Here is a 14,066-nt window from a genome sequence, read left to right as displayed (position 1 = left end):
GACTGCCCAACTCCATCCTTTCCAGAGGAGAGAAGCAAAGCAAAGGCTGAGTGGAAAAGAAATTGATCCTTCAGTGTGCTTGAAACAAGTAGGAGGGTTTACCATAGGATCCTGTCTGATAACAGGTCACTTCATGGTGGTGAAGAGAACATGGCTCTGGCAAGGGCTGGGGTTTAAAAGAGACTAAGCCAAAGAGTAAAATGGCTGAACAGAACTCATTCTGTTCTAGCTCAAACCAGGACAGGCACACAGCAAACAACTCTGTTATGTCTTGGGAAGGTGATTAAAATTCATGTAGTGCCTCCTCCAAGGACTTCTTTTAGCTTCTCTTCTTTCAGCCAGACATCTGAACTTGGAGCTGCAAAGAAATCAACTTCTCTTTGTCTCTGCTAAACTCTTTTCACAGTTGTTGATAAGCTGCTGGTGTTACACAGAGCAGGGAGGGCAAACCCTGCCAGGAATCACACAGCCAGCAGCTGACTGGGGCTGAGGAGCCTGTCCTGTTTCGTGTCATAGAATGGTTTGGGTTGGAAGTGACCCTAAAGATCATCTAGTTCCAACTCCCTCTGCCATGGGACGTTTTCCACTGTATCAGGTGCTCAAAGCTCCATCCAACCAATGCTGACCAAGGTGCACAGCTGGACATCATCACCTGTAGCCTAAGGTGATTGCTAAACAACTTTTCCACTTCATAGGTCTGGCACCAACTATTTTTCTTCATTCTTTTAGAGTTACCCAATGCTATTTCTAACAAAAGAGAAATTTCTGCTTAATTCCATGAGGGGCAAATGTAACCTTGGGAATGGAGGGTGAAAGCCATGCTTCCTGGGCCATTCCTTTTATCAGTGATGATGCTGTGCCAAGCTTTTCTCCCTGATGATTTATTCTGCCACAGACTCAAGAGTGAGAATGGTGAGATGTCTCCTGATGCCTTGGGGTTTTGGTGTGGTTTGGTTTGGGTTTTTTTTTTGTTGGCTGGTTGTTGTTGGGTTTTTTTCTTTGCCATTTTCTAGCTCCTCCCAAGTTTTTCTCCTCCCAAACAGCAGCAGCAGACTGTGACGAAATCACTTCTAGACCTTATTGTTCAGGAACTCCTGAAGAGGTCATTCATAAGCAGAGTAGAATGTAGAACAAGTAAATGGCAGTAAAATCGGTTTGTAGATGTGTGCTTTAATTCATGGAAAGATAACAGCATGGAAGGTGTCCAGAGAAGGGCCTCAAGGATGATCAGAGAGTTGGATCTCCTCTCCTGGGAGCACAGGCTGAGAGAGTTGAGGCTGTTCAGCTCAGAAAAGACCTTATTGTGGCCTTCCAGCATCTGAAGGGGCCAAAGAAAGGTGATGAGGGACTTGTTAGGGTGTTGGGTAGCAACAGGACTAGGGAGAATGGACCCAAGCTAGAGAAGGGCAGATTTAGATTAGACACAAATTTAAATGCTTAATTCTTGGAGTTTTCTGTTCCTGCACTCCCTCTTCTGGCTTTCTAGAATTATTTAGCAAACATTTCATGCCTTCAGCAGGAGAGAGCTCCAGTATTGGTTGAAAAACAAAACCCAACCCCACTGGTTGCAGTGGAAACACACATTTTGGAAGCAGACATGAAAAAGGGAGGATAAATAATTGAGGAAATGGCCAGAGCAGCCAATACATTCAGAGTAAAGGCTCCTTAGGATTTTGGAGAGCAGAAACAATCCTAATGTTGGTGCAGTAGTTGCAGTACTCTGAATATGAGGTAGGGATGATGAGGAGGCTTCACTGCAGTATGCTCTCCAGCTTCCCAGCCTGTTCTCCCTCTTGGGTGGTGCAGCAGAAATAGTGTGCTTCAGTGGTGTCCCCATGAACCAGGAGGTTATGTTGCTCACAAATCTTCTCCCAAATTCTGTTAGAGCAGCATTGTTTAATAAACATCCCCCTGCACTCTTTAAAATCCAGCTATTGAGGCTGAAATTGCTTTTAATGATTTTTCACTGCCCAGCCTGAGAGAAAAACAAAAACATGGAGAACAAAACTTAGCATTTAAAGTATTGTTCCTCTCTGCTATTCTTCCAAATGCCTTTTCTACCTGCATTTATCTTCACAAAGGGAGCTCAAAGCCATCCCCCCCATATAAGCATACTGGAAAACTGGTTCTGAGCCAACAGTGGCAAATGAGGTAGGCAAAAGTTTCTCGCACATCTTATATTTACAGTTGTAAGTAAGCTGAATCTTACATTTGATTGACACCAAGCTAGGAGATGTTGTTCTGTTGGAGGGTAGAAGAGCCCTGCAGAGGGACCTTGCCAGGCTGGATGGGTGGGCAGAGGACAATGGGATGAGATTGGACAAGGTCAAGTGCAGGATTCTGCACTTTGGCCACAACAACCCCAAGCAGCACTACAGGCTGGGGCCAGAGTGGCTGAGAGCAGCCAGGCAGAGAGGGAGCTGGGGGTGCTGGGAGAGAGGAGCTGAAGATGAGGCAGCAGTGCCCAGGTGGGCAGCAGAGCCAATGGCAGCCTGGGCTGGCTCAGGAGCAGTGTGGGCAGCAGGATAAGGGAGGTTCTTGTGCCCCTGTGCTCAGCACTGCTCAGGCCACCCTTTGAATGGTGTCCAGTTCTGGGCTCCTCCATTGCAGAGAGATGTTGAGGTGCTGGAAGGTGTCCACAGGAGGGCGCCAAAGCTGGGGAGGGGCCTGGAGCAAATGGCCACAAGTTGTGCTGGGGGAGGTTGAGGTTTCACATTGAGAAAAAGTTCTTCACAGGAAGGGCTGTGAAGCACTGGAACAGGCTGCCCAGGGGAATGGTGGAGTCCTCACCCCTGGAAGATGAGGTGCTGAGGGACATGGTTTAGTGGTGGGGTTGGCAGCCTTAGGTCAACATTTGGACTCAAATGATCTTAAAGGTCTTTTCCAACCTAAAGAATGCTCTGAAAGCCATAGGAAAAGATGGTTTTAAATACATACTATTTTAAAGGCTACTATTGTAGCCATCCACTATCTGAAAGGGGCTACAGGAAGGCTGGAGAGTGACTATTTGCAAGGTCTTGTAATGACAGGAGAGAGTAATGAGTTTAAACTGGCAGAGGGGAGAGTGAAACTGGACGTTAGGAAGAACACATTGATCACATTCTGTGCTTCTGTGCTCCACAACCTCCCTGGAGGTGTTCGAGTCCAGCTTGGATGAGTCCTTGAGCAACCTGTTCTAGTGGGAGGTGTCCCTACCTAGCTGAGATTTGAGGTTCCTTCCAACCTAAACCATTCTACTAAACACAGGGAACAGCACACTCCACTTTGCTGTGCTGGTTTCTCTACAGAGTTTAGCAGTCAAGAAGGTCCTAAAGCTCAATGGCTCTAAAGATGTGTTCCCTGATTTCAAGAAATTCCAGAATGAGAACTGTGAAGTTTCCTGCCCCAGCATTCCTGCTTCTTATTGCTGTCATCCACGCCACCCACCAGCCTGTGAGGTGCTGGAAGAAGGGTGAGCAGCCAGGAGGGTTTTGCATGTGTGAAAAGGAGCTTCCATGGTTTTAGGGTGCACTCTTGGACCCTGTCAGCTTGTAAAGCCTGTGCTCTAGTTCTATAAATACAGCAATCTGTGGCTCAGGTGAGTCATGACCATCTATTGCCTCACAACAGAGTGTTTGCTCAGATCTTGCATGATGCTGACACGGTGCATTACAGCCTAAGGCAAGAATCAAGTCCTGCTTCCTCTTCTGGAAAGCCCCCAGCAATTCTTCTGGGTATAAAATCCCAGTAAGTGGCTTTGGTACTTCCAGGGCAATGAGCCTGGTAAATGTCAGCTGATGCATAACAACATGATTGTGGGCTGAGGACCTGGGTACTCCAGGAGAGTGCATTTAGAGGAAATCACTGGCAAATAACTGCCACAAAGCTACTCTCACACATAATTATTTCTAAGATGAAGGCCAGGAGTTTGGCAAGTGTTGGTCTTCATGTGATAGCTCACAAGGGGTAAATGTTGTTGCACCAGACAACAGAAGTGGCTGTACCAGAGCAAGGCTTTGTGGCTGTGCCACTGGTTCTTACCAAAGTGAAATGTGCCAGACTCTGGGGAGAAAACCAAACAAGCCTCACTATCTGTAGCATCAGAAGATAGAATTTGGTGGCTTGTAGTGTTGCATATTGTCTGTAGCCCATACAGAGGCTAAGGGAAAGCTTTTAAAAACATAATACTAAAGCAGCCTAGTAGCTGCTTTTCTTTTAGGGAGACTGAGAACAAAAAGAGCAAACATCTGATAGCTTGAGAAGGGTTAGGGGAGGCTTTATTAGCATGTTCCAGTATTTAAAGGGTAGCTGCAAAGAAGATGGAGAAAGGCCATGAGGATGATCAGGCAGCTGGAGCACTTCTCCTATGAGAAGAGACTGAGGGAGCTGGGGCTCTGCGGTCTGGAGAGGAGAAGGCTCTAAGGGGACCTTAAATTGTGGCCTTTCAGGATCTGAAGGGGGCTAAAAGAAAGCTAAGGAGGGACTTTTTAGGCTGTCAGGTAGTGATAGAACTGGGGAAATGAAGCAAAGCTAGAAATGGGTAGCTTCAGACTGCGTGTTAGGAAGAAGTTCTTCAGCATGAGGGTGGTGAGACCCTGGAAGGGGCTGCCCAGGGAGGTGGTGGAAGCCTCCTCCCTGGAGGTGTTTAAGGCCAGGCTGTCTCTAAACAGCCTGATCTAATGTGAGGTGCCCCTGTCCATGGCAGGGGGGTTGGAACTAGCTGATCCTTCTGGTCCCTTCCAACCCTGATTCTATGATTAATCTTTTACAAGGAGCCACATGGAAAAGATGAGGCACAATGGATACAAGTTACTTCTGGGGAGATTCCAGTTGGACACAAGAAGAAAGCTTCACAATGAGAGCAATCAAGCCAACACTGGACACTTCTAGGATCCAGATGTACAGGTTTGTGGACCATCTTATCCAGCTTGTGCTTCCTCCACCCCAGAAGAAAAAAGGTTGGACCAGGTGATCCTTGAGGTCCCTTATAACCTGGGATGCTGTGAATATCTGATTTGCAACTCATTGACTTGTCCTGGTGGTGTTAGTGCAACCATAACAGATTAGAGTCTTTGCCAGGGTAGAGCCAGTGTTTGCTTTCCTCAGAAGAGTCGCTGGCTAGGATGACCAGCTTCTTTGTTTCATTGTTCCCTGTCAGATCATTTCTGAAGCCTGTGTGTTCCCAGGATCTATTTACTGCTTCCCACATCTCTCTGAAGGCTGCATCTTAGGAACTTGTTTTCATCTGCGTAGGATCCACCATCTTGTGGACCTCTGTTTGTGAAATTAGGGTGGGGAGAGCAGGTGGAGATGGTTAATCACGAGAAGAGCAAAAGCGAGTGTGAGAGGGGTGAGAACAAACACCAGGTTGAAACTGAGAGCCGAGCATGCTGAGGGAGCAGATGGAGGAAGGAGCCACTTGGGACAGGTCAGAAAAGACAGAAGGGTCCCTTCCAAACTGGTGTGCTATGATACTCTGCTCTCCCAGGGACTCAAAGCCACGGGCCGAGCACTCATCTCTCGACGTCCGCAAGGGGCCCCGGGGATGTTGGTAACGCTGGCCAGGGCTAGAGGCAGTACCCGCGGGCTGCAGCTCGGCGGGGCCGGTGCGAAGCGTGGGCGCTGCCGCCCTCTCCCGGCCGTGCCCTCCCCGACTCGGGGCGCGGAGCAGAAGGTCCCGGCGTCGGCTGGGCTCGCTTCGGCGGCGCAATAGATGCTCGCTGTAGCGTAGGAGCTGCCGGAGGAGGGGCACCAACCGCACCGAGCTCCGGGAGCCGGCAGAGGCAGAGGGGTGGCCGGGAGGGTGCCGCTCCCCGCTCGCAGGTGCTGCTGAGCCGCGGGACCCTCTCCGCGGCCGGCCCGGGGCTGTACGTCGCGGCTCGGCCAGCAGGAGGAAGGAAGAGGAAGTGAGAGCGACGGTGGGGAGCTGCCGAGTGCCCCGGGATGGGATAGCGCCGGGGGCAGCGCAGCGCACCGAGGCGGCGGCGGCGGCTCCCGCGGTGGTGAGGGACTAAGAGGCTCCGCTTGCCCTGGAGACAGGGTCGGTGCTGTCTGCCCTGGGAGGTAGGCGAGCCGCGGAGCTGGTGGCCAGGGCGGTCAAGTGTGGCGCGGAGAGGAGGAAGGGGATGGGGGGCGCAGGCGGCCGGCGAGCCCCGCACCTGCCCGCGGCGGCCATCGGCAGTCGGTCCCCGCCGGAGTTGGTGCCGGGCCGGCGGGGAGCGGGGCGGGGGCAGCTGGAGGGAGCGTCTGGCAGTTGCAGCGAGGAAGAGGAAGCGCAGAGGAAGCGCGACCTCGTGCTTGTCAGTGCGGCGGGGCCTCGGCCGGCGGCTGCTGGCGGGGAGGGGGTGGCCCGGCCCGCCTCGCACGGCGGCTCCTCCCGCCGCCCTGCCCTCTCCGCCGGCCCGCGGCCGCTCCTGCTCCAGCCGCCCGGCTCTCTGCGCAGCGCCGCCGCCTCCGCTACGGCCTCCTTCCCGCCGCGCACCTCCCCCCCGCAGCCCCTTCTCTGCCCGGGCGGCCCTGCCCGCCCCGGCGGCTGCTGGTGGCCGGAGGCTGCTGGTGAGCAGCTGCTGGTGAGGAGCCGCGGGCGGGGGCTGCGCACCTCTGCGCGCCCGGGGATGGGGACGGGGGGAGGGATGAGCGGTGGCGGGGCCTCGGCGGGACCGGCGCGGCTCCTGGCGGCAGTGGGTGGCCGGGAGGCGTTAGGGATGCCTCCCTCGGCGTGTCCTGCGTAGGTCAGGCTCGGGAAGCGGCTCCGGCCGTAGCAAGTGTCCGCACGACTGCCGGAGCCGCTCGGCAGGAGCAGCCTCAACTTTGAAGCAAGTGCATCCTCGCAGCCCGCCGGGCTCTGGGCTCGGCGCTGGTACCCAGCTTCTGCTTGCGGGGTCTCGACCTGGCCTTGAAGAGCATCGGGTGGGATGTGGGGATGTGTGCGCTCCTCTTCCTAATCTTGGGCTCCCAGAAGTGATGGAACCGCTGCTGGATTTGGGGTGAAATGGTTGCTCTGACATGTGGGCGGCGGTTACGCAGAGCCCCGGTGCGCTGCCTTGTACAGCAAGTGGGTATCGGGTCCAGAAAGTTAGGGTTTTAAAGTCTCTTGGCTCGCAGCCTTCACAAAGTTTATTTTGAATATCTTTTCCTTGCAGAACTCGTACAAGTGTCCAGCTCTCCCCTGAGAATGGTGGAAAGTAAATATAGGAGTTCCTGAAAAATAACAGTGAGTACATTGCAAATCGGCACCGTTCTGTTGTCAGCTTGATAAGAATCCCTCTTGACCCTGCCAAGGCTCAAAGTGTGCAACGAGAGTGCCAACGATAATAATAGCGTATTAATTGCTGTAGTGTAAACGTGGTTGCCTGTGAGCTGGGTTTCATAAACCAGCAATTACGGGGCAGTTTCAGCAAGGGATGTTTTGAAGTGCACCCATAAACGAATGGGTTTTCTTTTGCTTTTGTCCCTCAGCTGCCTGATTGCCTCCGGTTAAAATCTTTTATCCTCAGAGAAGAGGGGGAAATTGACTAAGAACTGTGCAGAGCCCTGACCGAGGACACTGTTTCCTTCTTTCCTCCTCTTCCCCTTGGCTCTTTCTCCTCCTTTCCCCCAAATGCGTGCACACACACACACGCATGCATGCTGTCTCATCCTCAGTTATATAATCTTGTAGACATTTATGGATCATTCATTGTTCACACTAGTCCCATTCTTTCTGTGTCATTCCGGCTTGATTGAGTGACTTATGCAGAATATTTCACAGGGAAGGAAAATACATTTGAATTTTCATAAAGTTCTTCCAGTTAAGCTGCAAGCTTGCTTGCTTTGAAGGTTTTCTTTCCCTGATCCCAACCCCATCTCCTTTTTTTAAAGTAGGTGTAAGGGATCTAATCTGATGCCCTAACTAGATAAGGAGAAAGACAGTTTGCTACTAGAAGTCCCTCTTGTGTACTGGTAGGAAAATGCCCATTAACAGACATGTTATAAAGCTGTTAAGAGTGCTGCAAGCAACTTTTGAAAGATCACCAGAGAAAATAAGGATTATTACAGATAAAGCATTGGCATGATACAGGCTGGGCAGAGCAGCCCTGAGGAGAGGGACTTGTGGGTGCTGCTGGATGAGAAGCTCAACAGGAGCCAGCAGTGTGCACTTGCAGCACAGAAAGCCAAGCAGAGCCTGGGCTGCAGCAGGAGAAGTGTGGCCAGCAGGGCCAGGGAGGTGATTCTCCCCCTCTGCTGTGCTCTGCTCAGACCCCACCTGGAGTACTGCATCCAGCTCTGGAGCCCCCATTACAAAAGGGATGTGGAGATGCTGGAGTGTGTCCAGAGGAGGGCCAGGAGGATGCTCAGAGGGCTGCAGCAGCTCTGCTGTGAGCACAGACTGAAAGAGTTGGGGCTGTGCAGGCTGGAGAAGAAGAGGCTCCCAGGTGACCTTCTTGTGGCCTTCCAGGATCTAAAGGGGCCTATAAAAAAGCTGGGGAGGGACTTTTTAAGCTATTGGGGAGTGACAGGACTAGAGGAAATGGAGCAAAGCTGGAGGTGGGGAGAGTGAGGCTGGATGTGAGGAGGAAGATGTTGAGCATGAGAGTGGTGAGAGGCTGGAATGGGTTGCCCAGGGAGGTGGTTGAGGCTCCATCTCTGGAGGTGTTTAAGGCCAGGCTGGCTGAGGCTGTGGGCAGCCTGATCTAGGGTAGGGTGTCCCTGCCCATGGCATGGGGGTTGGAACTGGCTGCTCCTTGTGGTCCCTTCCAACCCTGACTGATTCTGTGATGTGAAATGGGTATTGTTGAAAGACACTGCCACTGCAGTCTGTGGATCTGAGTGGGTGATTGGACCAGTGCAGAGGTGTACCTGGATCCCAGTTTATTCATGGAGGTTGCAGAGGGATAGTTGCTTGTGGTTTGTGTCTCTCTGTGACCTGTTTGAAGCTCACTGCATAGTCCAGCAGTCTTGTCTGCTCTGTAACTTGCAGCTTTGTTTTTGAGTGTCCCGTGTCTGAGGATTACTTTTTAATGAAGAATTGGAGAGGGAAAGAACTGGCTGCTCTACAGACCATCTTGATATTTTCCCTTCTATTTTCCACATGCCAGGAAAAACTTCATAGGTGTACAGTTCAGATGGGTTTTGATGAGGGGATAGGAAAAAAATTCTTCCCTACTCTGTTGTAGCTTTCTCTGGTCACTGAACGTATCTGCAGTTGGGTAGTCAGTATTATATAACCTGACCGTGCATGCTCTTGAAAGCAGATTACTTCTGTTTCCTTCCTGTTCAGCTGCAACATATTGCCTGGTTTGCCCTAAGAAGTGTTTCTTCTTCATGCTCCTTTACCCTAGAACAGCTTGTTGTGCTTCATAAAGGTGTAACTGTTGCTGAAACCCTGCTGTGTGCCTTGTACTTCCTGACAGCAGGGCTGGTCTGCAGCGAATTGCAGCTCAAGAGCAACGTGCTGCTCCACCCTTCCTTCCGCCCTTTGTTTTTAATGCTACCTACTACGAGTCCCTTTGATTTTGAAAGTTTGGGCTCATCGATGTGCTTTGTCACAGCCTCCAACCTACGGAGTGCAGCTGGGTTGTGGGTTTGTGTTGTCCACGTTGATATGCACAGAGCAAGGCTCCCATGTTGATGTATCTGTGGCTGTTGTGATACCGTAGAGAGGTTCAGTAAGTGATGGAGTCAGAGCCTAACATCTATGGATGTGACTGTAAGTAGGAAAAGCTTTCCATCGATCCCTGCCAGTGCACCTGCAGGTATCCTGTTCCAATTACAAGCTTCTGTTGCCAACCACAGCAGTTTCCCATTCTGTGATTCCCAGATAAGGATTTGCTTGTGACTTAGATGAGGCCATCAAGTAGACTTTTCCTCTTCGATTGTCACTCTGCTTATCGCTTGATTTTCAGTTTCCTCTAAGTAAATGATCTATTTAGAGTTTAGGAGCTCTCTGTCGACCTTGTGGTACGGATGTGCAGTGTGTCCTTGTGTCAAGAAAGGATGCTTGTAGAAAGTGATGGAATTTTGGGACCCCTGGAGACTTGAAAACCATCATCTGCCTGTGGAGCAAGCAAAAGCACTGCTGTCTCTTCCGGTTGATTCCTCTGCCTAGTTATGCCTGGTTCTAGTAGACTTCTTTCCTCTGCTGCATCCCTGCAGTCTGCTGAATCATAGAATCATAGAATCAACCAGGTTGGAAGAAACCACCAAGATCATCCAGTCCAACCTAGCACCCAGCCCTATCCAGTCAACTAGACCATGGCACCGAGGGTACAACTTTGAGGAGTGTGAGTTGGTTGGGTTTGCCTCCCGGTTCAGTCATTATCCTAGTAAAAAAGGAGATCTCAAAAAGAGGTTTTACAGCCCTGAAGCCTTTGTGGTTTGAATGCTCGTGACTGGAAGCGGCTTTGTAGCAGCTGTCAAACCACCACTGAGTGAGGTCTGTGTTGTGTCTTTAAAAGATTTCCCTGCTTTGACTGCCCTTTCTTTAGGAAAAGGCTCTTGTAGTCGTGGCAAGAGGAGTGTGCCAAGCACACGTTGCTAAACTTGTGTCAATTTAACAGCACAACTGTTTAAAGGATTTGGGATAATTTTCCTTTTTGAGTCAGTCATTTCCCTCCCTCCCCCCCGGGTTTTTTCCTCTCCTCTCTCCAATTAGAGCATTGGAAAAGGAGAAGGGAAACCAAAAGCAATTGGCAGAAGCCAGTATGTTGGCAGGCATTTGATGGTTGGGATCCTAAGAGGTGATAATACATCTGTGACACTTAACATAAAATAAACTGCCTGCATATGGTGGCACAGAGATGAATGGAAGAATGATCACAAAACTGTGAAGCTTCTTTTCAGGCAGCACTTTTGCATCAAGCTGTTTGTGAGGATTTGGCTTTGTGGTGTAAACTTGCATCGTTGGAAGCCTTGTGAGACACAGGAGAGGCTGAAGGATAATGTCACGACCTTTCTGCTGTCTTTCTCAGTTTTCTGGTCATTGTTAACACTTCAGAGGAATATTAATGAGCAGCCCTGGCCATGGGGGATGCTTAATGTGTTTCCTCGTAATGTGCTTCCTCTTCTCTCTGCTTCAGACCTGGCAGAGGTAGACTTAGGAGCAGACACTAAGTGGCAGGTGCCAAGTGTGGTACTGTGGTACCCATCAATAAGCTGTGCCTTTCTCAGTCTGCTGAGTGGATTGGTTTGTAAAGCAGTGGCTTGTGCTGAAGAGGTGAACAGTGACACACGTGGTGCTTGGTTGCAAACACTTGAAAATGTTTTGCTAGGTTTCTCCTCGTGGCAGATTGCCATCCTGAGTGTTGGAGGTGGCTGTAGTAGGCTTGTCTTCAGGGACTGCTAGGGAGAGGAAGTCAGTGGTGAGAATGTGGAAGTGATGGGCAATGTTTTTGTGTTCAGCACTGGGCTGCACTGTGAAGAAGACTCAAAGCTGCTGCTGGTGAGAGTCCCCTTACAAAAATGGTTTAGTTTATGTACAAATGAGCCCACTTTGATACAGCTTTATTGTGAGGAGTTCTGGAAGCTAAAGATGCTACTTGGACAAAGGCTACTAGTCAAATAGAGATGCTATTAGACAAATGTGATCAGCAGTCTCTTCTTAGAGGACATAATTCTACTTCCTGATGCCACTGCTGTGTTTCATTTACAGGCAGGTAATGCTGCAGAACTCCACAGGAGCCAGCACTAGCACAAGGGAGGGAGTGGAAACTACCAATCAATGCTGAGCAAAAAGATTTCTTCTTTCAGACTGAATTCTGTTGGATTAAAATGCTAGCAAAACATCCTCTTCAATAAAGAGGCTGGGGAGGGGGGGAAATAAGGAAACAAATTATTCCCAAAGAGATCTTCTTTGATGCATTTATTTCTTTCACCTCTACCTTGGTATCTTCTTCTTGGATGCATTTAGTTCTCCCACCCCTACCTTGCTATCTTCTTCTTGGATGCATTTAGTTCTCCCACCTCTACCTTGCTATTTTCTTCTTGGATGCATTTAGTTCTCCCACCTCTACCTTGGTATCTTCTTCTTGGATGCATTTAGTTCTCCCACCCCTACCTTGCTATCTTCTTCTTGGATGCATTTAGTTCTCCCACCCCTACCTTGCTATCTTCTTCTTGGATGCATTTAGTTCTCCCACCCCTACCTTGGTATCTTCTTCTTGGATGCATTTAGTTCTCCCACCTCTACCTTGGTATCTTCTTCTTGGATGCACTTAGTTCTCCCACTCCTACTTTGGTGTCTTCTTCTTGGATGCATTTAGCTCTCCCACCTCTATAGGTTTCTCTGGCTTTGTCCAGTCCTTAATTTTTTTTCCCAAGGCATCCTTTGGAGTATTGAGGCATCCTTTAGAGTTTTGCATAAGGCACGCTCCAGTCTTGAGCTTATCACCTGCTATATTCTTCTCCAAGTGTTTATTTGCAGTCCTAATCTGCCTGTGGATGGCATGTGAAGGGTAAAACTGTCTTTGAGATACTGCACTATCAGAGACAGTAATTATTTTTATCAGTTCCATGATAATGTGACTGTTGTTGTTTGACTTGCTCCAGCTGAAAAGGTCACTGCTTTGAAGAGAACTGAAGCTGCTGGAGGTGTGATGGCATTAACCCCCCATCCTTTAAGACAGCAGAAGGTGCTTGCTTGGAGATGCTTTGCTTTTCCAGTGCTTTTTGTAAATCAGGTAGTGTGTGAGAGTGTGGACAAAGTGCTCCTTGTGGAGCATTTCCTTAACGTGTGAGGCTGACACCCTGTGTATCGAGCAGATCCAACCTTTTGCAGTTGGCAGAAGAAAAGATCTGCAGGATGTGATGGCAGAATCAAGTATCCCAGCTGTCAAAGACCTTTCAGACTCTAACCTAACCAAATCAGCTTACACAAGCACCAATTGTTGTGGCTACTCAACCGTACATTTAGGAGTGTAGACTTGTCAGGGCTGGAAGGGACCTCAGGGCTCATCCAGTTCCCACCCTACCACCAGGGGCAGGGACACCTCACACTAGATTAGGATGCTCAGAATTACACCTACCCTGATCTTAAAAACATCCAGGGATGAGGCTTCCACCACCTCCCTGGCCAACCTGTGCCAGGGTCTCACCACCCTCATGGTGAAGACCTTCTTCCTAGTACCCAATCTGTATCTATCCACTTTGCTTCATTCTCCCCAAGTCCTGTCACTACCTGACATCCTAAAAAGTCCCTCCCTAGCTTTCTTGTAGCCCACTTCAGATATTGGAAGGCCACAATAAAGTCTCCTTGGAGCCTTCTCCAGATTGAACAACGTCAAATTTCTCAGTCTGTTTCTACAGGAGAGTGCTCCAGCCCTCTGATCATCCTTGTGGTCCTTTTCTGGGCACATTCCAGCATGTCCTTATCCTTGCAAAAGGGGCTCCAGAACTGGACACAGTCCTCCAGGTGGGGTCTCACTGAAGTGGAGTAGAGAGGGAGAGTGTCATCAGCAAACTTGCTGAGGATGCACTCAATGCAGCTGTCCATGTCACTGAGGAAGATACTCAACAAGAAATTTTAGGTCAGGAATAAATAGAAAAGAGGCTACCATGAACTGGAGCTGTTCAAGGCAGGATTGGACATGGCACTTGGTGCCATGGTCTAGCCTTCAGCTCTGTGGTAACAGGTTGGACTTGATGATCTATGAGGTCTCTTCCAACCTTGGTGATACTGATACTAACAGTTGGGTTCTAGACAACTCTTCCAGACTAAATGGTTATCTTGGAAATGAGTTTATCATAGGAATTCTGTGACATAGATGTCTCTGCCAGCAGAGGGCTGTGCTCAGTACATCAGCAGGAATGCCTTACCAGTGTCCAAGAAACGTGGACATGGCATTTCAGGGCATGGTTTAATGCCCATGGTAGGCTGAGGTTGACAGTTGGGCTCCAATGATCCCAGAGGTCATTTCCAACTGAAACAATCCTATGAAATAATGCACAGCAGCCTTCCTCCTTCAGCTGAAATCTTGTGTGTGACTCTTGAGGCTGCTTGTCTAGTGCTAATTAGAGGTGTGTTTTCTTCTAGCTCATTCTCAGCTTGAGAGTGAGAATGGGAAGGGTCAGAACTGCTACTTAGTCTGTTGGAAGCTTACAGAGCATTAGGC

At 49.7% G+C, this 14,066-nt stretch overlaps 1 protein-coding gene across 7 annotated transcripts in view; it reads left to right on the top strand.

The window, feature by feature from the left end:
* The window catches only part of ELMO1 (engulfment and cell motility 1), a 340,489-nt gene that overhangs the window by 26,098 nt on the left and 300,325 nt on the right, over window positions 1–14,066 (top strand). For 4 of the 7 annotated variants that reach the window (XM_064170010.1, XM_064170011.1, XM_064170009.1 and 1 more), the window contains exons 4-5: window positions 4,752–4,884; window positions 7,122–7,192. The gene's annotated coding sequence lies outside the window, so the exon portion shown is untranslated. Of the gene's footprint in view, window positions 1–4,751; window positions 5,408–5,837; window positions 6,043–6,332; window positions 6,549–7,121; window positions 7,193–14,066 lie in introns of those variants that run through there. The other 3 variants (XM_064170008.1, XM_064170013.1, XM_064170014.1) reach the window with 3 other exon arrangements.

This window comes from Pogoniulus pusillus, chromosome 32 (genome assembly GCF_015220805.1).
Source record: "Pogoniulus pusillus isolate bPogPus1 chromosome 32, bPogPus1.pri, whole genome shotgun sequence".
NCBI classification, from domain to species: Eukaryota; Metazoa; Chordata; class Aves; order Piciformes; family Lybiidae; genus Pogoniulus; species Pogoniulus pusillus.
The sequence above is the reverse complement of the archived record's forward strand: the minus strand, read 5'-3'. Positions and strand labels throughout refer to the sequence as shown.